The sequence below is a fragment of the Rana temporaria genome, chromosome 5 (genome assembly GCF_905171775.1).
Source record: "Rana temporaria chromosome 5, aRanTem1.1, whole genome shotgun sequence".
Lineage (NCBI taxonomy): Eukaryota > Metazoa > Chordata > Amphibia > Anura > Ranidae > Rana > Rana temporaria.
Window position 1 is genome coordinate 50,172,289 of NC_053493.1, and position 23,377 is coordinate 50,195,665.

Here is a 23,377-nt window from a genome sequence, read left to right on the forward strand (position 1 = left end):
CGATATCATCTCAGATAAAGATCTTCTCACAAGGAAGAAAATGCTGCACATGCCATATTTCTAAATTTTGAAATACCTCTCAACTTTAAACCCTTCGCACCAGAAAATACTTATTTACATGGGTGTCCAAGCTGCGGCCCTCCAGCTGTTGAGAAACTTAAAGTCCCATAAGGGATTGCAAGGCTAACAGCATCACTTTCAGGCAGAGGCACGATGGGACTTTTAGTTTTGCAACAGCCGGAGGCCATCGGTTGGACCCCCATAGACTAATAAATATAAGGACAAAATCGGTGACCATGCCGACTGTTGGACATTTTTTTGCTTCAGGCGTGTTTTGCATTCCCTTACAAGGCAATGGGAATGCAAAACCTTGAAGGAGCTTGTCTACACCTCTATGTGAATTCTGAATAATCTCAGATTGGCTAAAACTGATGCCACCGACACCAAAGCCCATCAACACAGGCCCTTACCGTTTATAAAATGCTTTTCGGTCTGTGGGTCAAAGACTTCCTGGGAAGGTTTTAATTGGGCTGATAGATAACCGATGATCACTTAGATTTCTTAAAAAAATATAAATCTATAAAACCTGAGTTTTTACTATAGGCCTGTTCCCATTTACTACAGCAGGATCTATACTTGTGACCAACAAAACTACCCCTAGAATGTGTGCACACAAACCTACCTGAAAAGGAGGAGCCATCTTAAACAGAATTTTCATGCAAGGCCCCTTACACACTGGCGGTGCCAGCAGATCTGCCTTGTCAGCAGGGGATCTCTCCACTAAGCAGGTGGGTGACAGGTCCGTGTCCGCTCCGCTTATGCAGAGCGGATACAGACACAGCCCACTGTGCTCTATGGGCTGTCAGATGGAAACAGACTGTCATCTGTTCCACCAGATGGATGGAGAACAGATTCCCCATCTGTTTTTATTGGACAGGATCAGATCGCATGTTGGCAGGTTTTAACGGACATGAGGGCAATGGATGATTCTCCTTAAAAAAAAAAAAATAAGGACTGGCAAACCGACCCGATCAGTCCCATCGCTGTGAAAGGGGCCTTAGAGATGTATGCACATTAAAAGGTAACTCGTTTTAGTAGTCCTACTGCCTTGTCAACAAATGTTAGGGGCTGCTGCCATCTTGTAAGACACTGTTAAGACTGCTTCTAATTTACAGAAGCCATGCTAAAACACAAAGCAAGCTTCCTTGATCATATTTATGCCTTAATGACTTGGACATTGAGGCCTGTACACCGCGAACCGGCCATTAATTTATGTGACTAAAGCCGGCACAGAAGTCTATGGGGACACAGCAGCTGCGCTAATTTGTCAGGCATGCAGGTGCGCAGCCCCTAACACACACTGTCCATGTTACCTACACCCGTGTCAAATTAGGATGCCTGGATGTGTCCCTATATAGACCTAAACTGGCCATAGATGGTTCGAATCTTGGAACCAGCTCTCAAATTTTTGCTGCCCTAAATTGACAGAAAAAGATCAATGGAGCCTACACACGGTCGGAATTTCCAACCAAAAGCTGACATCAAACTTTTCTTGTTGGAATTTCCGATCGTGTGTACGTGGCATAAGGGTATGGAAGCTTAGTGAGCAATTGCTTCACAGAATTACTGAAAACATGACAATAACTCCACTGGCTATAATCAGGAACTGGCAGCAAGTGTCGCTTTGGAAGCACAAGCGTTCCCATAATAAGCATTTTTTGTGGTAAGGACACATACCAGCGCCATAAGGGTGTTTATTCTGCACTGCAGATGTTCATGGGGTCTCATAGCCACATCTAAGTGAAGGCCTGGCCTTACCAGGTCATGAGAAGCTATGTCTAGATCTATGGAAGTGCAGCCTCCCTCCCTCCCTCCCCACCACTACTGAGTGCATTGCTTGTTCCCAGGCATTCTTAGGACAACCTGAGAATGTTACATAAAAATATATAATAATGTAAGGCATTGGCACTGAACATTTCCTGTAGCAAACATCTGCTTGGAATGTGATATTTTAAAATTACACAAATGTGGAAGCGCAATTCCAACCAGTGAAGCCAGCGAGCTACTAATGCCATAAAAAAAAAAAAACACACTACAGCAGTGCGAATGTCAGAAATTAAACTCAAATTATTTTTTTCTTTCCCTGCAAGTCACCGTATCCCTGTATCGATCACATTGCAGCTTTTAGGACAGGTGATTGACAGGCCATTTTTCATCAAACTTCGGGTATGGGCCGCCAATCAAGGAACTCGCTCTCTGTGTGTTTTGGAAATCTCTCCTGCATCATAAGCAGGCGACCTGTAACCGATTATTATAATGTATAAAGTTGTCCTGGAAAGAATTTCTCTCTCAGGAGTGTCACTTCCCCATTCCTGTGTATAGCTCTCGGTTTCTGACATATTTATTAAAACCGTGCAAGAGGCAAGGTGCTAGGTAAAGGACGTAAGTCCTAACAGCCAATCGTAAAGCACCTCACATTGGTCTGAGTTAAATAAAGGCTCATTCATGTAAAGAATGTCTTAGAGATTTTTTTTGGGTTAACAAAGGATTTTGTTCCTTTAACTGACAGGTCTGTTAGGACCTAAAAAGTGCCTGCAGGTGGCCAAGTCCATATGCCATACGGACCTAATTTCTCCCTCTCCTATAAAGCTTATGGTCACTTCAATGACCATAAGCTTAGATCAGAATTGTTCAGCAGACTCTGCTGAACAATTCTATAACTGATCAATAGATTAAAACCCACTGATCAGAGTTATTAACCCCTAATGTGACCGCGCCCCGCCAGCTTCCCTGCCCACTGCTTCTCCAAAAAATCAGTGGAACCTTCTTTTTATTCTAGAGGTCATATGCTTTCAGAAAATACATGGTTTTGGGGGTCTTTCGCAAATTCTAAAATCTGTAGGGAAAAAATTAAAACCTTCCGATTTTTAGAGCAATTTGGATATTTACATTATTTGGTGCGTTCGATTTTCACAATTTTGCAAAAAGGTGCATTGTAAAAAATAAATGTTTTTTGTTATTTATTAAAGGGGTTAAAAAAAACATCTGATGATTGCCGGCACCCCAGCCCCCTGGTTTACTTACCTGAGCCCTCGAAAGACCCACCTCGAGAACGCACTTGGCGGTCTTCTCGGATCATCATTGGATAGATTGATAGCAGCGCAGCCATTGGCTCGTGCTGCTGTCAATCAACTTCTATGATGCGAGGGAGCACTGCGATTGGCACTGCGCTGACAAGCCATTCACCTCTGCAGCTAGGTGTTCGGATCCCGGTCTCAGCTACATGTGAATTGAGTTTGGTGGTCTCAGCCCGGCTCCCGGTGGGTGTGCTATGCGAGGTAAGCCTGCGCTTAGTACGCCCACCCCCCTCCCACAAAAACCACCACACTTACACGCACTCGAAATTGGGTTAACATGCACGCACTTTGACCACGCGGTCTCTAAAAAAAAAGAGAGGCGAAGGACTAACGGGGCTGGTTGAGCGGGCTAGATCCTCTCACTCCCTTATAGGGAGTCCCTCTACCCCGTTGGGCTTCAAAGCGGAGCAGGTAGGGCGGGCTGTGTGGGAGGACCCCCTCACACACCCACTATTGCCACCCGGGGCATGGAGAAAGGTGGCAGATTGCCTCTGGGGGATGCCTGCCTACTCCCAACTCCTGCAGTCCGGCTCCTCTCTCGAGTACACGCACAAAATACACTTTAAAAAAAAAAAAACTATGATGCAAGGGCCGGGGGCCGAGTCCTGTAGTCAGCGGCTATTGATGCTGAATACAGGACTCGGAAGTGCGCCCGCAAGTTAACCACCGAGGGACCCAAGAAGACTAGGATCGGGCCACACTGTGCAAAACGAGCTGCGCAGTGGAGGCAAGTATGACATGTTTGTCATTAAAAAAAAAAAAAAAACATTTGAAGCTTTAGTATTACTTTAACTCAATACAGGATAAGCTTTTATATTTAGCAGGAATTTTGTAAAATGTGCTGTGTATATCTGCTAATCATGATTTTAGTGGATTTTTAGCAAAAATATTGTTTTGATAAACATTTGCGCAAATATCGTGGGACCTTAAAAAAGTAGCACCTTTTTATTCTACTGGTCGTGTGCTTTCAGAAAATATGAGACATGACTACTGATGATGTCAAACAACGCTGACAAAATGGGACACGTCACTTTTGCTAGTTGGAACGCAAACTGCGTCCCTGCAGGGTTCTGAATTGGGCCTATTGTTTTTATGGCAACTACATGTATGGAAAAACTATCTTTTAAATACTACACTATGAGGAGCTCCTTCTTGTTCCTTTGACATATGACCGTTCGCTGGGGAGTCTATCATGCCGTGAACCAGTCCTTCACCAGAAGATACATTTCCACCGATTTGACTACCCGTAATAGGTGTCAAATCGGTAGGTCTGGTAGGTAGATTGTTTTGCCTGGTGGTGGTGGTAGAAGACTGCACCCATCTTACCCAGTCCCTAAGGAATATTATCACTCGGATCGAAGAATTGGTGGTGGTTTATGGACATTTTAATAATCATTGTTTATATGGACATTTAATTTCATTACATTTATATATTGTTTGATTGTTTAGGTATTCACACACTTTTCACATTGTAAAAAAAAAATTGAAACCCATTTATCATTTCCTTTCCATTTCACAATTGTATGCCACTTTGTGTTGGTCTATCACAGGAAATAAACTTATGTTTTTGGTTGTAACATGGCATGTGGGCATGAATACTTTTCCAATGCACTGTGGAACTGCAGCGCCATTCTTCGAATGCCCATTGTGTGGAACCTGTCCATTGGCGGGGTATTCATGGGTCCTGAAGCCTCTGGAGAGTCCTGACCACAGCAAGACCACACGACACAGGCTTGGGTGAGCAAAATAAAACGGCTCTGACGGAATAAAAAAAAATGTTTTGGTAACAGTGGGACTGGGGGCCAGATTTTGTTTGCAGATGGGCTTTAATGGCATTTATAAGAACTGCCAATATTTAAAGTTAATATAATGTAATTGATATTTTTCAACACAGCCGACTTTCTTTCCTATGTCGGACTTCTAACAATTGTCATTTTGTCCCCTCCCTTTGTGCAGTAATGACAAAACCGATGTAAAATGTTTATTGTACACGTATGCAAACTGTTAAATATGTAGTTGTGACCATTAAAGAGCTTTGTCGGATGTCAGTTCTAGGTTTTTGATAACGGTGCCCTTTAAGACATGAGCTGGCTGTGGGGGAAGATACTATAATTGTTCAGTAAATACTTACCATTCATTACTGTAATATAAAGGCTCTCCAGCTGATAGGGAACACAAACATTCGCCATCATGAATGCCTATCCAATGCATATCTTTACATAATCACTTAACACACCTCTGCTGATTTCATCATTTGTGTTGAGGGTCACAGCACACCCTGTGTAGGAGTGTGGATCCAAAGAAAAGACCATTTTACAAGCAGGTAACCAGACAGAGTCCTGCAGATTACAGCCACCTCGATATGTAGGCATGTAACACAAAAGGCAACCATGGAGAGCCAGCTCCTTGGATCTGCACAGCCCTGATCCATATTGGGTGTAATACTGATGCCGCATACAGACGGTCGTTTTTTGTGATGAAAAAAAACGATGTTTTAAATCATGAAATAAAACGACGTTTTTGAAACATCATTTTCAAAAACGATGTTGCCTACACACCATCGTTTTTTCACAATGCTCTAGCAAAGCGAGGTTACGTTTCACCACTTTTTTCCATTGAAGCTCACTTCATAACTAGCTTCTGGGCATGCGCGGGTTTAAAAACGTCGTTTTAAACGTCGTTTTTTGGTACACACGGTCAATTTCTGTGAAACAAAAAACAACACAAAAAATTCGAGCATGTTCGAATTTTTTTTTGGTCGTTTTTTTGAAGACATAAAACGACGTTTTGCCCACACATGATCATTTTAAATGACGTTTTTTAAAACGTCGTTTTATTTCATCACAAAAAACGACCGTCTGTACGCGGCATAAGAACATGGGATATATAGCTCATGCAACAGAACCTGTTCTGCCTAATCAGGAAAAGATGGTAACCATCCACAAATGTACAAATGTAAAAAAGTGAAAAAACAAAACAAAAACTTTTTTTGCATGTCAGCCATGTACAAACTTTAAATCTGATGATCCAAAAATGTATTTGTTGGTATTACCTGGTAAACAGATGGAAATGTCTTATATATTTAGTAGGGATGCACTGATAATTTTGTTGACTAAAACATTTTAGTCGACTAAATGAACACCATTTTTTTTGGCAAAAATACGACTGAAACTAAAACAATTGAGATGACTAAAATACGACTGAAACTAAAATGCCATTTTAGTCAAAAGACTAAGACTAAAACTAAATTGAAATATGACTTCAAAATGAACACTGGTCTGTAGTGCATGCTCATACCTCAATACAATAAGTAATAACATATTAGATTTTTCACTCCAGCAGTATATAATGAGTTTGGAAATTGTAGCGTAATGTTAACTAATGCATTACAATTTAATTACACTAAAATGTAGTGGAGATTTTAGTCGACTAGAACGTAGGACATTTTAGTAGACTAAAATGTAGTGGAGATTTAGGCCCAGATTCACGTACAGCGGCGTATCTTTGTGCGGGCGTAACGTATCCTATTTACGTTACGCCTGCGCAACTTTTACAGGCAAGTGCTGTATTCTCAAACGAAAGTTGCGGCGGCGTATCGTAAATAGGCCGGCATAAGCCCGCCTAATTCAAATGTGGGCGTGTGTTATGTTAATTTTATGTGACCCCACGTAAATGCCGCTTTTTACGAACGGAGCATGCGCCGTCCGGGAAAGTATCCCAGTGCGCATGCTCCGAATTAACCCGCAGGAAGCCAATGCTTTCGACGAGAACGTAAATGACGCCCAGCCCTATTCGCGAACGACTTACGCAAACAACGTAAAATTTTCAAAATTCAACGCAGGAACGACGTCCATACTTAACATTGGTACGCCGCATGTACGGCTCATATAGCAGGGGTAACTTTACGCCGGGAAAAGCCTAACGTAAACGGCGTATCTGTACTGCGTTGGCCGGACGTACGTTCGTGAATTCGCGTGTCTAGCTGATTTACATATTTCTAGGCGTAAATCAGCGTACACGCCCCTAGAGGCCAGTGTAAATATACAGTTAAGATCCGACGGCGTAAGAGACTTACGCCGGTCGGTTCTAATACAAATCTATGTGTAACTGATTCTAAGAATCAGGCGCATAGATACGACGGCTCAGACTCAGAGATACGCCATCGTATCTCCTTTGAGAATCTGGGCCTCAGTCGACTAAATACAACTAAAACAATTACAGAAGACTAAAATGGGACTAAAATTAAAATGCCATTTTAGTCCCAAGACTAAAACTAAATCGAAATTTGCTGCCAAAATTAACACTGGTGAACAGGCCATTTTTTCAGGCGCTTTAGCATAAAAAAAAAGTGCCTCAATAGAAAGGGGCGCTTTAGGAGCGGTGTATTTAATGCTCCTAAAGCGCTGCAAATAAGCTGCTTGCAGGACTTTTTGACGCCCTGCCAGTGCAGCGCCTCCGTGTGAAAGCACTCGGACTTTCACCTTGGTATTGCAGATGAGGCTTCTTTCAGGTGCTTTTTTTAATGCCAAAGCACCTGAAAAACGCCCCAGTGTGAAAAGGGGTCTTATTGTGGGGGGGGGAAAAATACATAAATCTTATTTGCAATTGTCCGTTAAAAAAACGCAGTGTTGCATCGCAAAAAAATGGCCTGTTCACCAATGTTATTTTGGTAGCAAATTTCAATCTAGTTTTAGTCTTCTAAAGCGCCTGAAAAAAACACCCCAGTGTGAAAGGGGTCTAAGAGCTTTATTGTTCTGCTATTTAATCACCACTGCAGCGTCCCCCCCCCCCACCCCAGAATTTTGAAGCAGAAAATAATAATATTTTTTACTTTTTGCTGTAAAATCTATCCAATAACATTTAAAAAAATGTAATGTCGTCATAAATTTAAGACAATATTCTGCTACAGATTTTTGATCCCAATAAGCGTATATTGATTGGTTTGTGCAAAAGTGCAACGGTTAAAGCGTCTACATTCTAAAGTTAGAGCCCCTCTAGATTATACTGCTATCCAGGACTCAGAGACTCCTCTTTACAGCTTGTTTTGCTGAAAACCGTTTCATCAGAGAGAAAGTGGGAGAAAATAAGCAGCCACAAATAGCTGACAATTCTAGAATTCCCCTAATCCACGCTGTAAAAACCAAAAAAAAAAAAAACACAGAACATTTTATTCTGTTTGTGCTGCCATTTCACCAAACAATTCCTGTCTGGTGAAACCGTCATTGGCAGAACACAGGGGGAATTTCTCTAATGCAACAGATGCTCTAACCCAGGGGTAGGTAGGCAATCCGACCCTCCAGCTGTGGTGAAACTACAAGTCTCATGAGACATTGTAAGACCCTGACAATCACAGGCATGACGCCTAGAGGCAGAGGCATGATGGGATTTGTAGTTTCACCACAGCTGGAGGGCCGAGGTTGCCTACCCCTGCTCTAACCCATCCTCATGCTATCAAACCCTATTCCTGTTCAGTGATTCATAATAGAAGATAAATAGGACAGCCAAGTAAGAAGCACTTTCAGAAAGGGATTACCAATAGAAGCCTCAAGCTTTGCTGAAGCTGAGCTGTAAACAACTCTCAACATGTAACAGACAAAAGTTACAGGTTGGTAAATTATTGTTAGCGTTACTGTTATGTTGCCAAAATGATATCATACAAGCTTACCGATTAAAAATGTTGAAAGGAAAATTAGCACAAAAATGGCGTCATTTTATCTAATTTTATTTTAAGTGAATCCTGATCAATTACTATTAATAACAATTCTATTTTGAGACATTTGTTATATGGGGTCATTTTATTTTTTACTTGCTGTCATTGTGAGCTGCTGTCCCATGACTTTTAAAGCAGTAGGCTTTAAGGTTAAACTCCAAACAAATAACTAAACACACACACAAAATACATATCTAGGAGTGCTTTTTACCTGTTAAAAGGATTTTAATTTCTGCCCATCCAGTACAGAGATTTACCTAGCTCTGCCAAACAACGCACAGCCTGGCAAGGGATGAGACCTGATCTTTTTCTGCCAAAGTTTAGTAACACTTACCGTATTTTCCGGCGTATAAAACGACCTTTTACACCGGAATTACACAGCCAAAAACCGGGGGTCGTCTTATACGCCGGGTGAAGCAGCTGCTCGCCCATTTTCAGGCTGCCGGGCGCTCTGTATTCTGTGCCGCTCAGCCAATCCCGATGCACTCTGTTGATGACAGAGCATGCTAAGCCTGCTTGGATTGGAGTAATAACCTCTGCCAATCCGAGCAGGCTTAGCATGCTCTGTCATCAACAGAGTGCATCGGGATTGGCTGAGCGGCGCATATACAGACAACATACAGCACCCGGCGGCGGCATTTTCGTTTTTAAAAGGCATTACATACAGCCTTACAAATCACCCGGCGGCGGAAGCGGCCTCTTTGTTTTAAAAGAATTACTACCGCAGAAGGGGGTCGTCTAATACGGTGAGTAGATCCCAAAACCACCGGTTTAAGCAATATATTAGGGGGTCGTCTTATATGCCGAGTCGTCTTATACGCCGGAAGGTACTGGTCTGGCCCCACCCCCAGCCTGTATAAGGACTGTAAAAAGAGAAGCAGGATGCTGATGAACTTGTCTGTCGCTGCTCCTTTCTCCAAAGTCAAATTCAGGTCCCTAAAGTGGTCCTAAGAGCAGAAGATTTTATTTATTTTTTCACCTTGATCCAATCTACGCATCAAGGTAAAAAACGTTCTGCAGGCAGCTCCCCCCCAGCCGCAATCTCAAACCAGCAATGTGCAAGAGAGCAGAAATTATGTCTGCGCTCTCCCTCCTGATTGGCTCAAAGACAGCAGTGGAAGCTGTCAATCACAGTCAGTGATGAGGGAGTGTGGTTCCAATGTCTGCGTCAACAGACACAAGACCGTGAAGCTTGGGAGCCTGCAGAAGTGCCCCCATAGCAAACAGCTTGCTGAGGGGGGTGGAGCCAGGAGAGAAGACGGGGGACCTGAGAGGATAAGGATCGGGGCTACTTTTTTTTTTTTTTAAAGGAGGAAAAAAAAATTGCATTTAGAATTACTAAAATTTGTGCACAAAAAAAAGAAAAAGGGATGTATTAATAAAAACAGAGCTAGGCTGATTGGTTTATTATACAACTGCCAGGAGAATAGCTATAAAAAAAAAAAAAAAAATTGTTTTGCAATGCTGTTTTCAGCTCATATAATACTGCCAGATCTTTGTACATGACTACAAACAAGTCAAAATAGATTTTTTTTTTAATCTCTCTTTTTTTTTTAATAGAAAAGATTTTCTTTACCATCATCCCACCACATGTGAAAGTCTTAGTCCTTAGGGGATTTTTCTGGAAGCTCCGTAAAAGCTCTCATTCTACTGCAGTTGTTTGGAATTTAACAAGGAAAACAGAACACCCACAATCCTGTCATCCTCATTGCGGGAACCTTCATATTCCATTATCAAGGACCTTCTTCCGGCACAGTGTTCGATGTGAACATCAGGTGGGAGAGAATTCAAACTCTAATGTCTGCTGAGGTTCTAAAAAAAAATGCACCGGTCACAGAGTGACACCCCCAGAATTAACTTTAAATGTGTATTTAAAATCAATTTTTTGGTGTGTCTGACTTGCTGTATACAGTTTCTTAAAGTAGAACTAGACGCAAAACTTTTTTTAAATTTTGGTAATAACCCCGGTCATATTTTTTTGGGGGCATGTGTTCCATCGGGGAGATTTGTCTTCATTTCCTGTCCTAATCATTCTTTAACTGAATCTCTGTTTTAAAGCATCTCATCTGGAGATCCTGCCTATAACAGCACTTCCTGATTACGCTGAAAATGGTAAGCCGCTGCAATTCGCAGCTGTGTTGTCACCCTCCTGTGCAAGATTCTTCAGTTGGCGGCTGGGCCGCCTGTCTAAAAGAGCTGAAAGAGAAAATCAACATCCACAGCCAGGCTGGTGCCAGCCACGTACCTACTCGTCTTTTTCTTTTTAAAACTTGGTAATATTTGCCCTGAAGAGCTGCTAATTATTCTCTTCTAATTAGAAAGATATTTTGCCATGTGGTGATGATCTCAGGAAAATTCTTCAGCCAAGTATTGCAAACCGCCCAAAAAGTGGAACTGTAGCCCAGGGTAAGCTCTGATGTCACCAGCGATCATTTGATTCCAGGCCCATTGCTGTTCACTATGCAATTACTGACTATGCTATGACGGCCATTACTTTTCCCTGAGAAAGAGCAAGTCTCCAAAACCGTGTTAAAAAAATATGTTCATCTACAAAATTAACACAATTTTAGTCGGCTAAAGTTCAACCAAGGCCCCTTTCACACTGACGTACTGACAGTTTTACAGGCAGACCCGATCAGACCATACATTGCTCTCTATAGAGTGGCAGAGGTCAGCAGAATTGTGTCCGCTGACACCCACCAACATCCGATCCGCTAAAAACAGGCGCATGAGGATCGGTTCCTCATCCGTCCCACAGGTCAGACGGAAATTGACAGGCAGTCCGTTTCCATCAGACAGTCCATAAAAGTAGAGCAGGCTGTGTTTCCGCCTGCTCTGCATCAGTAGAGCGATCCCCTGCTGAGCGGGCGCACTCCGCCAGTGTGAAAGGAAGAAAATTAAAGAATTCAGATGACCAAAATACAACTAAACCTAAAATGGCATTTTGGTCAGAAAACTGACTAAAACTAAAGCCAAAATGAACACTGGTTATATATCATACGGCTAAATCTGTGTCTGTAGTCAATGTTCAAATCGTAATACCATAAATAATGTTATTCGATTTTTACTTCAGGAGTATATAATGAGTTTGGAAATTCTAAAGAAATGTTTAAATAATGCATTACAATTCTTACAATATTGGGTTCAATAGTTGGCCCACCCTTTGCAGCTATAACAGCTTCAACTCCCCACCCTTTGCAGCTATAACAGCTTCAACTCCCCACCCTTTGCAGCTATAACAGCTTCAACTCTTCTGGGAACGCTGTCCACAAGGTTTAGGAGTGTGTCTATGAGAATGTTTGACCATTCTTCCAGAAGCGCATTTGTGAGGTCAGGAAGAGAAGGCCTGGCTCGCAGTCTCTGCCCTAATTCATCCCAAAGGTGGCGTTTGATTGGGTGAGATCAGGACTTTATGAAGGCCAGTGAAGTTCATCCACCCCAAACTCGTTAATCCATGTCTTTATGGACCTTGCTTTGTACACTGGTCCAAATCATTTGGTAGAGGGGGGATAATGGTGTGGGGTTATTTTTCAGGGGTTGGGCTTGACCCCTTAGTGTTGTGTTTTGCGTCTAGAAACATTTAAAAAAAAAAAAAAAAAATGTTGTTTTGCTTAAAATGAAAAACGTCTGTAAACAAAATCGCTTGAAATGCCTCTAAACTCGGGTTCTGAACGCATTTTTTGGGGTTCTAGAAAAAGCCTCTAAACTCAACTGCCCCGAAACGACTATAAATGACCCTGTGTACATTTACTGATAAGATAACATGGAGGAGAGTTCAGGAGCAGCTGAAAAAAATGACCAACTGTTCCTAAATGTCCGTTTACCAGCAGCCATGTGCATGAGGCCTAAAGGCGTCAACATACCAAGACATTTTGGACAATTTCATGCTCCCAACTTTGTGGGAACAGTTTGGGGATGGCCCCTTCCTGTCCCAACATGACTGCGTGTACCAGTGAACAAAGCAAGATCCATAAAGACATGGATGAGCGAGTTTGGGGTGGAGGAACTTGACTGGCCTGCACAGAGTCCTGACCTCAACCTGATAGAACACCTTTGGGATGAATTAGAGCGGAGACTGCGAGCCAGGCCTTCTCGTCAAACATCAGTACCTGACCTCACAAATGCGCTTCTGGAAGAATGGTCAAACATTCCCATAGACACACTCCTAAACCTTGTGGCCAGCCTTCCCAGAAGAGTTGAAGCCATTATAGCGGCAAAGGTTGGGCCAACTCCATATTGGACACTAAGGACTAAGACTTGGGATGCTATTAAAGGGCATGTGTGTAAAGGCAGGCATCCCAAAACTTTTGGTAATATAGTGCATTTGCTCCTTTTGACAATGTAAGATCTGCTAATATGCAGATCAAGACCAGTCCCACCCTGAAAACCCCATTCTACAACATAGTACTGACACCACTTACATTGGGAACAATGGGGGATGTTAGCATAGCATAACGTGAATAGAGCCCAGATTCTTTCAGATTTGCCCAGATGTTACGCAATAAGCATTGTACACAGTGTGTTTTTTTTTTTTTTTTTTTAAAACACTCATAATGTATGTGCTCAAATTTTAGAGGCATATAAAAAACAAACAAAAAAAAAACAAACACATGAAATATTTTGATTATATGATTTATTAATTTTAATGGGACTGGTCTAGATCTATTTGTAAACACTAGTGGCGTTTAGTAGAGTCATCCTTGATACATACATATATACATATATATATATATGTATCAGGGTTTGACAAATTTGCTTGGAATCTAGGAGCCAGCTAAAAAAGTTAGGAGCCAGAAAACACGCCCCGTCGAGCTTGGGCGCAGAAGCGAACACATACGTGAGTAGCGCCCGCAATGGTAACGGTATTCAAACCACACATGTGAGGTATCGCCGCGATCGTTGGAGCGAGAGCAATAATTCTAGCCTTAGACCTCCTCTGTAACTCAAAACATGCAACCTGTAGATTTTTTTAAACGTCGCCTATGGAGATTTTAAAGGGTAAAAGTTTGTCGTCGGCATTCCACGAGCGGACGCAATTTTGAAGCGTGACATGTTGGGTATCAATTTACTCGACGTAACATTATCTTTCACAATATTAAAAAAAATTGGGATAACTTTACTGTTGTCTTATTTTTTTATTTAAAAAAAAGTGTCATTTTTTCCCAAAAAAAAGTGCGCTTGTAAGACCGAAGCACAAATACGGCGTGACAGAAAGTATTGCAACGATCTCCATTTTATTCTCTAGGGCAGGGATAAGCAATTAGCGGACCTCCAGCTGTTGCAAAACTACAAGTCCCATCATGCCTCAGCCTCTGGGTGTCATGCTTGTGGCTGTGAGCGTCTTGCTATGCCTCATGGAACTTGTAGTTCTGCAACAGCTGGAGGTCCGCTAATTGCATATCCCTGCTGTAGGGTGTTAGGATAAAAAATATATATAATGTTTGGGGGTTCTAATTAGAGGGAAGGAGATGGCAATGAAAATAGTGAAAAATTACATATTAGAATTGCTGTTTAACTTGTAATGCCAACGGCCACCACTAGATGGCGCCAGTGATCGCGGCGGCCGGTAATTGAGGCTGCGGCCTCAATTACCGGCAATCGTGGGCGACAGGTCATAATTACGACCTGGCACCCGGATATTGTCGACCCCTGATATATATAGATTATATATATATATATATATTTTTTTTTTTTTTTAACCAATTTAGGTTTAGATTTCGGCTATATATTTTAATTATATATATATATATATATATATATGGTTTGGCGCCCATGTGAACAACCAAGCATAAGCATAAATATCCCCATCAACAGATTCACATTCTGTGTTAAAGTAACTGCCAATGAACTTTGCAATCTGCACTAGTAAGGAGGAACAGCCCAGTGATAGGAGTGGATTCACCTTTATCTGGTGTGGCTGGGTGCCAGGACACAGGAGCAGAACGCTTTCCTTCAGTGAACCTGGCCCGCTGCCATACTTGTCAGGATCTATGAAATATTTCTGTATAAATAGAGCCCAGCCCCTTACTACGCAATCTTCTACCTTTGAGAAACTTACAAGAGCTTGTTGTAGCATGTCTGGTGGTGCAATATAGTGATCTAAGCTTTTCATCAGAAGAAATCTTTCTTTCTAATTTTATGTAGACAATGAGTAACAGGCTGTAGGAAGTTCTGGGGAAATACAAAGCACTGAGATTTTTTTTTTTTAGCATGTGGTTGGACTTCCCAGAATTAAAACTGCAGGAGCTACAAAAAAAATTAAACAACCCATGCAGTTTAAAATAGAAAATGAAAAGGCAAAACAGTGTGCAGATATAAAAAAAAAAATATTGTAATCCTCTGTTCTCCGCTGCATGGGTTTTTTCCTGCCTAGTGTGGTCAGCTTTTAACCACTTCAGCCCCAGAGGATTTGGCTGCCCAATGACCAGGCCATTTTTTAGATTTGGCACTGCGTCGCTTTAACTGACAATTGCGTGGGCGTGCGACGTTGCACCCCAAAAAAATTAATGTTCTTTTTTTCCCCACAAATAGAGCTTTCTTTTTGTGGTATTTGATCACATCTGCAGTTTTTTTTTTTTTTGCGCTATAAACAAAAAACGAGCGTCAATTTTTTTTAAAAGAAATATTTTTTTTACTTTAATATCCCCCAAAAATATATATAATAAAAAAATAAACACATTTTTCCCTTAGTTTAAGCCAATTCTACATATTTTTGGTAAAAAAATACAAAATAAAAATCGCAATAAGCGTATATATCGATTGGTTTGCGCAAAAGTTATAGTGTCTACAAAATAGTGGGGAGGTTTTGTGGCATTTTTTTATTATTATTATTGTTTAACTAGTTATGGCGGCGATCTGCGATTTTTATCATGACTGCGACATTATGGCGGACACATCAGACACCTTTGATGTTATTTTGGGACTGCCGTAATTTATACAGCGATCAGTGAGTGCTATAAAAATGCACTGATTACTGTGTAAATGAGACTGGCCGGGAAGGGGTTAACCACTAGGGGGCAAGGAAGGGGTTAGGTGTGTCCTAGGGAGTGATTCTAACTGTGTGGGGGCTGGGCTATTAGTGACACGACATTGATCGCTGCTCCCGATGACAGGGAGCAGAAGATCAGTGACCTGTCACTAGGCAAAAGAGAGATATGCCTTGTTTACACAGGCATCCCCCCGTTCTGCCTCTCCATAACACGATCACTGGCCACCAGCGAACAGAGTTTGCGGGTCCAGCGGTCACGGAGAGTGGGCAGGCGCGCTCACTTGCCACACGACTTCTTAAAAGGGGACATTCAGGTACGCCCATTTGCCGCCCGCTGCCATGCTGCTGACGTATATCGGCGTGCAGCAGTCGGCAAGTGGTTAATACGAAAGCAAAGAAAACAACAAAGGAAGCACACATACAAGTACATGGTACAGCAGGCACATCTCAGGAATATAAACTGTTGGGTTTACATATTCTTTAACCACTTAAGGCCTGCCCCACACAGATATAATGTGGCAGGGCAGCCCTCCTGCGTGAATCCGCGTACCTGTACGCGATTTTGTGCACAGGGTCTGGGGTGGATGCGCACACCGCCAGGGACATGCTCCCACCGTAATTGGACACAGCGGGAGCCAATCAGCGGGCCCGGCAGATGCAGTGTCCGCCGACCGTTGACAGGAGAGGCAAAACAGCAGTCTGCCTATCTAAACAAGGCAGATCGCCGTCCTGTCAGAGGAAGATGGAGATCGTGTGTTTCTGCCAAGCAGAAACACAGAACTCGGTCTTCCTCCAGTTAAGCCATTCCCCACACATTTAGAAAGCACTCCCTAGGAGCACACTTAACCTTTTGATCGCCCCTTTCCTGCCAGTGTCATTAGTACAGTGAGGGCATATTTTTAGCACTGATCACTGTATTCATGTCACTGGTCCCCAAAAAAAGTGGCAGCTAGGTGTCCAATTTGTCTGTCGCAGCCCCTCAAAAAAATAAATAATAAAATAAAAACCTGCTGATCGTCGTAGTTAAAAAAAAAAAAAAAATTATATCCCAGTTTGTAGACACTAACTTTTGCGCAAACTAATCAATATACTGGGATTTTTTTTTCTTACCAAAAATATGTAGAAAAATACAGATTGGCCTAAATTGATGAAAATGTTTACTTTTTTTTATTGGGCGTGTTTTATAGCATAAAAGAAAAAAACAAGGTGCGCTACACTTAAGTGAAGTAACAAATTACCATCCAAGAGGCAAATAAAACTAATATATATCCATAAATAATAAAATTATGCATATGGAAAAATAAAATAAAATGTCCAAAGTCCTTTGAAGAAGATCCTTTCACCAGTGAATGAAAAAGAAAAAGTCCAAATTAATTAACATAAATAGACGTGATAATCCAATAGAGAAGATCCTCCACCAAACGAGTAATGAATCTGCTTACCAGATTCCCAGTGGTCTCTTAATTAAAAGAAGACCCCAGGTAGCGTGTAGTTTAATGATGTAGAGGATATGGAGTCTGTATAGGCATATCCAGAAGTCGATCACTGTGACACTCCCGTAGTGGAAAACTCGGTAATCGTACCACATGAAAGACACATAGGAAGCCGCAATAGTGTAAAACCGTATAAAATATTTATTAAAAATAAAGACAAAAACACACTTACAAATTAGTGGTTTTAACAGGCTTGTCAAGCTGGAGCTCCGGCCGGAAGCAGACCAGACAACCCATCAATGGTGTGGAATAGGTGCAGTCAACGGGGGGTGATACCGCTGTGAATACACGTGGGCGGAACGTGTATTCACAGCGGTATCACCCCCGTTGACTGCACCTATTCCACACCATTGATGGGTTGTCTGGTCTGCTTCCGGCCGGAGCTCCAGCTTGACAAGCCTGTTAAAACCACTAATTTGTAAGTGTGTTTTTGTCTTTATTTTTAATAAATATTTTATACGGTTTTACACTATTGCGGCTTCCTATGTGTCTTTCATGTGGTACGATTACCGAGTTTTCCACTACGGGAGTGTCACAGTGATCGACTTCTGGATATGCCTATACAGACTCCATATCCTCTACATCATTAAACTACACGCTACCTGGGGTCTTCTTTTAATTAAGAGACCACTGGGAATCTGGTAAGCAGATTCATTACTCGTTTGGTGGAGGATCTTCTCTATTGGATTATCACGTCTATTTATGTTAATTAATTTGGACTTTTTCTTTTTCATTCACTGGTGAAAGGATCTTCTGTCTTCAAAGGACTTTGGACATTTTATTTTATTTTTCCATATGCATAATTTTATTATTTATGGATATATATTAGTTTTATTTGCCTCTTGGATGGTAATTTGTTACTTCACTTAAGTGTAGCGCACCTTGTTTTTTTCTTTTATGTTATCACTGTTTATGTATGCAGTAAGGTGCAGCTTCACCAAATCACATATGAGCATCATTTCAGTAGTATTAGTTTGTTTATTGTTTAATATATTAGCGCGGTTGCTCTCTCTGTTTTTCCATAGTGTTTTATAGCAGAAAGTAAGAAAACGTTTTTCTCAAAATGATCTTTTTTTGGTTAAAGCGCAAAAAAAAAAAAAAAGATGCAGAGGTGATCAAATAACACCAAAAGAAAAGCTCTATTTGTGGGTGGAAAAAAAAGGACATCAATTCAGGTACAGAGTCGCACGACCGCGCAATTGTCAGTTAAAGTAGCACAGTGCCTTATCGCAAAAAATGACCTGGTCATGAAGGGGGCTAAACTGTTCGGGGCCTAATGGGTTAAAGTTAAGGCTGCATTCACACCTCCGCGACAAGTAACGCCGCGTACGCGGCGTATTTTGCCGCGAATAGTGTAACTTTTTTTTTTTTACAAATCCTTCCCATTGCTTTGTATGGCCGAACGCCAATGCCTTCCTGAAAAAAAGGGTCCGGGACTTTTTTTCAGGCGGCAGGCGTACGGCGTCTATGAGATGTGAACCATCTCATAGACAGCAATGGGAAATCTCCCCTCCAGCGGCACGAGCGTCAGGCGTTTTGTCGCGGAGGTGTGAATGGGGCCTAAGATCCAAGGATCTGCAACAGACAGTCTTTTCATATTAAACTATGTAACATTGCCTATGACAGAGGACCTTACTGCATAGAGTAGTTCCATATTATCCTTCAATCCAGTCTTATATTGTGAAGAAGCTTTCCATGTTTGTTGTGTGTCACCAGCACATGGTGTTGTGGGGCTCTTCTAAACACAATGGGCCAGATAAACTATACATGTTACTGTGTTCTTTGGTCTGCCATGTATATTTGTGTGAACAAAGCATGTGCACAGTGGCTCCAAGGGGGGCCATACATGGATCAAAAGCCGGCAGGTTCAGAATTTTGATCCATGTTATGGGCCGGCTGGTTGTACACAAGTCAATCTATCTTGTATACAACCTGCCTGTCTGTTTTTTCCCCTAAAAAAACTGTGCCGGCAGCACTGATCATTGTATGTATTGTATGTCTCCCCGCTGTCAGAATACAATAGCACAGCGGGAGGGATTCTCCCATTCACCTCAAATATGAGGATTGAAGAATCAGATCATATTTTTTTTTGTTCAACCCGCTGGTTAAATGAAACAAAATTATTAAATGTATGACCAGGCTAAGAAACGCAGGGACCTTTAGTTATTGGGCACACCTGACGCACTGTCACTGTAAAGGGAGAGTAACAGGAAGTGATCGCTGGCGGAGCAGAAGAGCAAGCTGCAGAGCTGCCCAAAAACCTTTCACAGAATGTACATGGACCCAGTCAGAAGAAAGAAAACCCTCTTGGTGTAAAACCCTAAATTGCTTATTAAAAAAAAAAAAACTCTACCATACACTTACATATTTCATCAGTGCCACAATGGACACTGGTAAAGCGCGCACAATCTTGTCTTCTATTGCAGACCAGCTGCACTCCCTGGCTGCAAGCACAGCCCTGGCGTGCACGGTGATGTCACATCTAAAGCCACACCCTATGTGTTTCGTCGCCTGACGTCTTCCAGCACATAGTTATGGTGATTTAAAGGGGTTGTAAAGGTACAATTTTTTCCCCCTAAATAGCTTCCTTTACCTTAGTGCAGTCCTCCTTCACTTACCTCATCCTTCCATTTTGCTTTTAAATGTCCTTATTTCTTCTGAGAAATCCTCACTTCCTGTTCTTCTGTCTGTAACTCCACACAGTAATGCAAGGCTTTCTCCCTGGTGTGGAGTGTCGTGCTCGCCCCCTCCCTTGGGCTACAGGAGAGTCAGGACGCCCACCAACACACAGCTGCTTTCTCTATCTGCAACCTAGAGAGTGTCCTGACTCTGCTGTAATCCAAGGAGGGGGCGAGCACGACACTCCACACCAGGGAGAAAGCCTTGCATTACTGCGTGGAGTTACAGACAGAAGAACAGGAAGTGAGGATTTCTCAGAATAAATAAGGACATTCAAAAGCAAATATTTAAGGATGAGGTAAGTGAAGGAGGACTGCACTAAGGTAAAGGAAGCTATTTAGGGAAAAAAATTATACCTTTACCACCCCTTTAATGCATTTGATGGTGGAAGTTTGGAAGGAAAGTACAACTTTTTTTTACACTTAATTGTTAGAATGGAAATTGTTGTCCCCTCTTGCACTGGACACTTCATACAATGAGAGAAAGACGACTTTTGTATAGTTATGATTTGGGACTTTTTTTATTAGATTTATTGATATTGTGAGCACAGGACACTTGAGGGTTATTGCACCTTATTTGATTTTCACTTTTGAGCACATGTGCAGTTCTGCAGTTTATTGTTTATGAAATTGTAGTATTTACTTATTGTATGAATTTGCCATTATGGTGGGCATTTAATTTTTGGTCACACCAATGTATTCATTTGGTGGGTGATAGCGCTGCTTTATGAGTAGTTAGCCTGGTGGGTGGATCTCCGTCTGGTCAGACCACATTGTAACACAGATGTTGTACATTTGAAATTTCAACTTTTGTACAACTTGACAGTTTTTAGCTCACATGTCGCAAATCCTCTTCCACATAGGTGCACTATGTTGCTTATTTGAGGGATGCTCAGTGCGCCCCACATGGAGCATGATGACAAAAATTACGATATTGTTTCACAGCCCAGAGTGTGTCACAGAGGCCAAGACTAGATATGTCACACTTTTATAAACTGGACTTGCAGCAAATTATGCTTTTATGAACTGTTTTTCTTACCTTACAAATGTAAGACCTAATAAAATTGGATAAAAACACCATGGAACTCTCTTAGAGCTGAGGGATGTAACTACAGAAAGATTTTATAGGTTGAGTAGGTGCGGTAAGGAGGTGATGAGGCAAGGCTGTTTCATCAATGCTCGTCATATGAATAATGTTGTGCACGACCTGTAAAACACATGTTGTTATCAGTGATGCACAGTGTGGGCTGAATTCCAGGAGAAGCTGCACTGCAGCACGCCACTTTCACAAGCAGTCTAATTTTAAAGGGACACGAGCAGCTAAAAAGCACGGGGCTGACTACATCAAGCTGCTGCATCTTCAGACCAAGCTTAGAAGGCCGGGACTCAAGCTCCCCAATTCCTAACATTACATATATTGATCAGCACAGACTCACAAATGAGTCTTAAAGAGGAGTTCCACCTAAAAATGGAACGTCCGCTTAACCCACTCCTCGCCCCCTTACATGCCACATTTGTCATGTAATTTTTTTTGGGGGGGAGTGGGGGCTTCAGGAGAAGGGGACTTCCTGTCCCACTTTCTCCTTCCGCCGAGGGGCTGGAAAAACGATTAGCTTAATCGCCTTTTCACAGCCCCTCCCTGTAGGCGAGCGCCTGTCCAATCGGACGGTGCCGCGCTGCTCGCGCATGCGCACTGCCGCTCGCACATGCGCAGTGAGTGCCCAGCTGTGAAGCCGAAAGCTGTCACTGCCGGGTGCCCACACTAAGAATGAAGACGGGGCTAGGGGGGGGGGCGAGGAGCGGAGCCCCGGCCGGCGCGTCGCTGGAGCCGTGGAGCAGGTAAGCGTCTGTTTATTAAAAGCCAGCAGCTACACTTTTTGTAGCTGCTGACTTTTAATAAACTTAAAAAAAAGGTGGAAAACCCCTTTAAGGCAACCATGATGAATGGCAGAATATTAGCTTAGACTCAACATGCTTGCACCCTTCACTGTAAAATGGCTAGTAAAAGCAGCATTGGGAGTACAACTCATTGTACCATCAGGCAGTGGCACTGGCTGACGCAGGGGAGCAGAATCACATGACTGGACTGGAACATCCTGAAATGAAGAATATACATCTTTCTTACACAGCTTAGTAAGCAGAGATGTTGGGAGGCGGAGAGGGCAGTTTTAAGAGCAGTTTATCCCAGAGATCCACTTTAAGACCCCCTTTGTCTGTGCATACTGTAGTATGTAATAATGGCACACAAATAAAACTCTACTTTATCCATTTAGAGCTGAGTATAAGACTTACTTTAGAGCAGGGAGATTTAGAAGCCCTTCCATATGCTCCCCAAGGCGCCCCCCCCCCCATACCTTGTTGTGCATGTTCTACCGAAACACCCAGTTATCCAGGTTCACACTGGGCTGCGGGAGTGAAGCCGTATGAGTTCAGCTGAACTTGCACGATTTCCCTCCCACTTGTCAGTCCCGATTTCCGCCGCGATTACAGGAGACATCTGATGTCAATGTAAATCGCAGGCCGAAATTGCAAAAAGCAGTACAGAAACAACATTTTTAAATCGGCGCAGATGTGGCATCCCACCGATTAGGACGGTGCCACAATTTGCCGCCAATTTGAAATACGATTTGACATGTTAAATCGCACCAGTGAGAACCAGGACTCTTCCCCAAGTGACAATGTTTGGACCAATCATTATGCTCTTCAGGCATGAGGTGTGGGTTTTATGGAGGGACAGAGTCATGAGCACATCCATAGCAGAAACGACCGGGTTTTTCTCCAGCAGGTGAACAGAATGGTGGGGGGAGCAGATAGAAAGTGCTCTTTATCCTCCAGGCTCTGACGCTAATCTGTTAACTTTGAGGGATTTTAAAGGCAGCCACAGATATTAGATGACTTCTAGGAAACGAATTGTGATTTCAACGAACACATTGAATGAACAACTGGGAAATGTGTATAGCATGAAGTCAAATGGTCTAAAGCTGGTAAATAAATCAATCATGTAGAAAGGTTTTGCAAATTTCTCACCAACCATGCACTGTACTGGCAACCAGCAGCCAATTTGTATGCTGTACACTGAACTGTATGTATGTATATGTGAACACAATGCATCTTTTATCCAAACGAAGCATCCATGAAAGCATCTTTTATCCAAATGAAGGATCATGCTCTAATTGCTATGGCCAACTACACAACCTAGGTTTTCCTTCACATCGAATGTCAACCAAACACAAATGACAGTCTTTTCATTGGCTTAACCTATTCTCGCAGCATGAACCATCAAACAACAAATGTCACCAGTTTTCTAGTAAATGCATCGGTTACAACGGCTAAGCCCCAAAACGGTTGTTTTAATTATGTGTGGGGAACAG

The 23,377-nt window shown here is 42.3% G+C and overlaps 1 protein-coding gene across 4 annotated transcripts in view; it reads right to left on the bottom strand.

Moving 5' to 3' along the window:
- The window catches only part of ARHGAP21 (Rho GTPase activating protein 21), a 239,263-nt gene that overhangs the window by 39,133 nt on the left and 176,753 nt on the right, over positions 1-23,377 (bottom strand). The window lies entirely within an intron of this gene.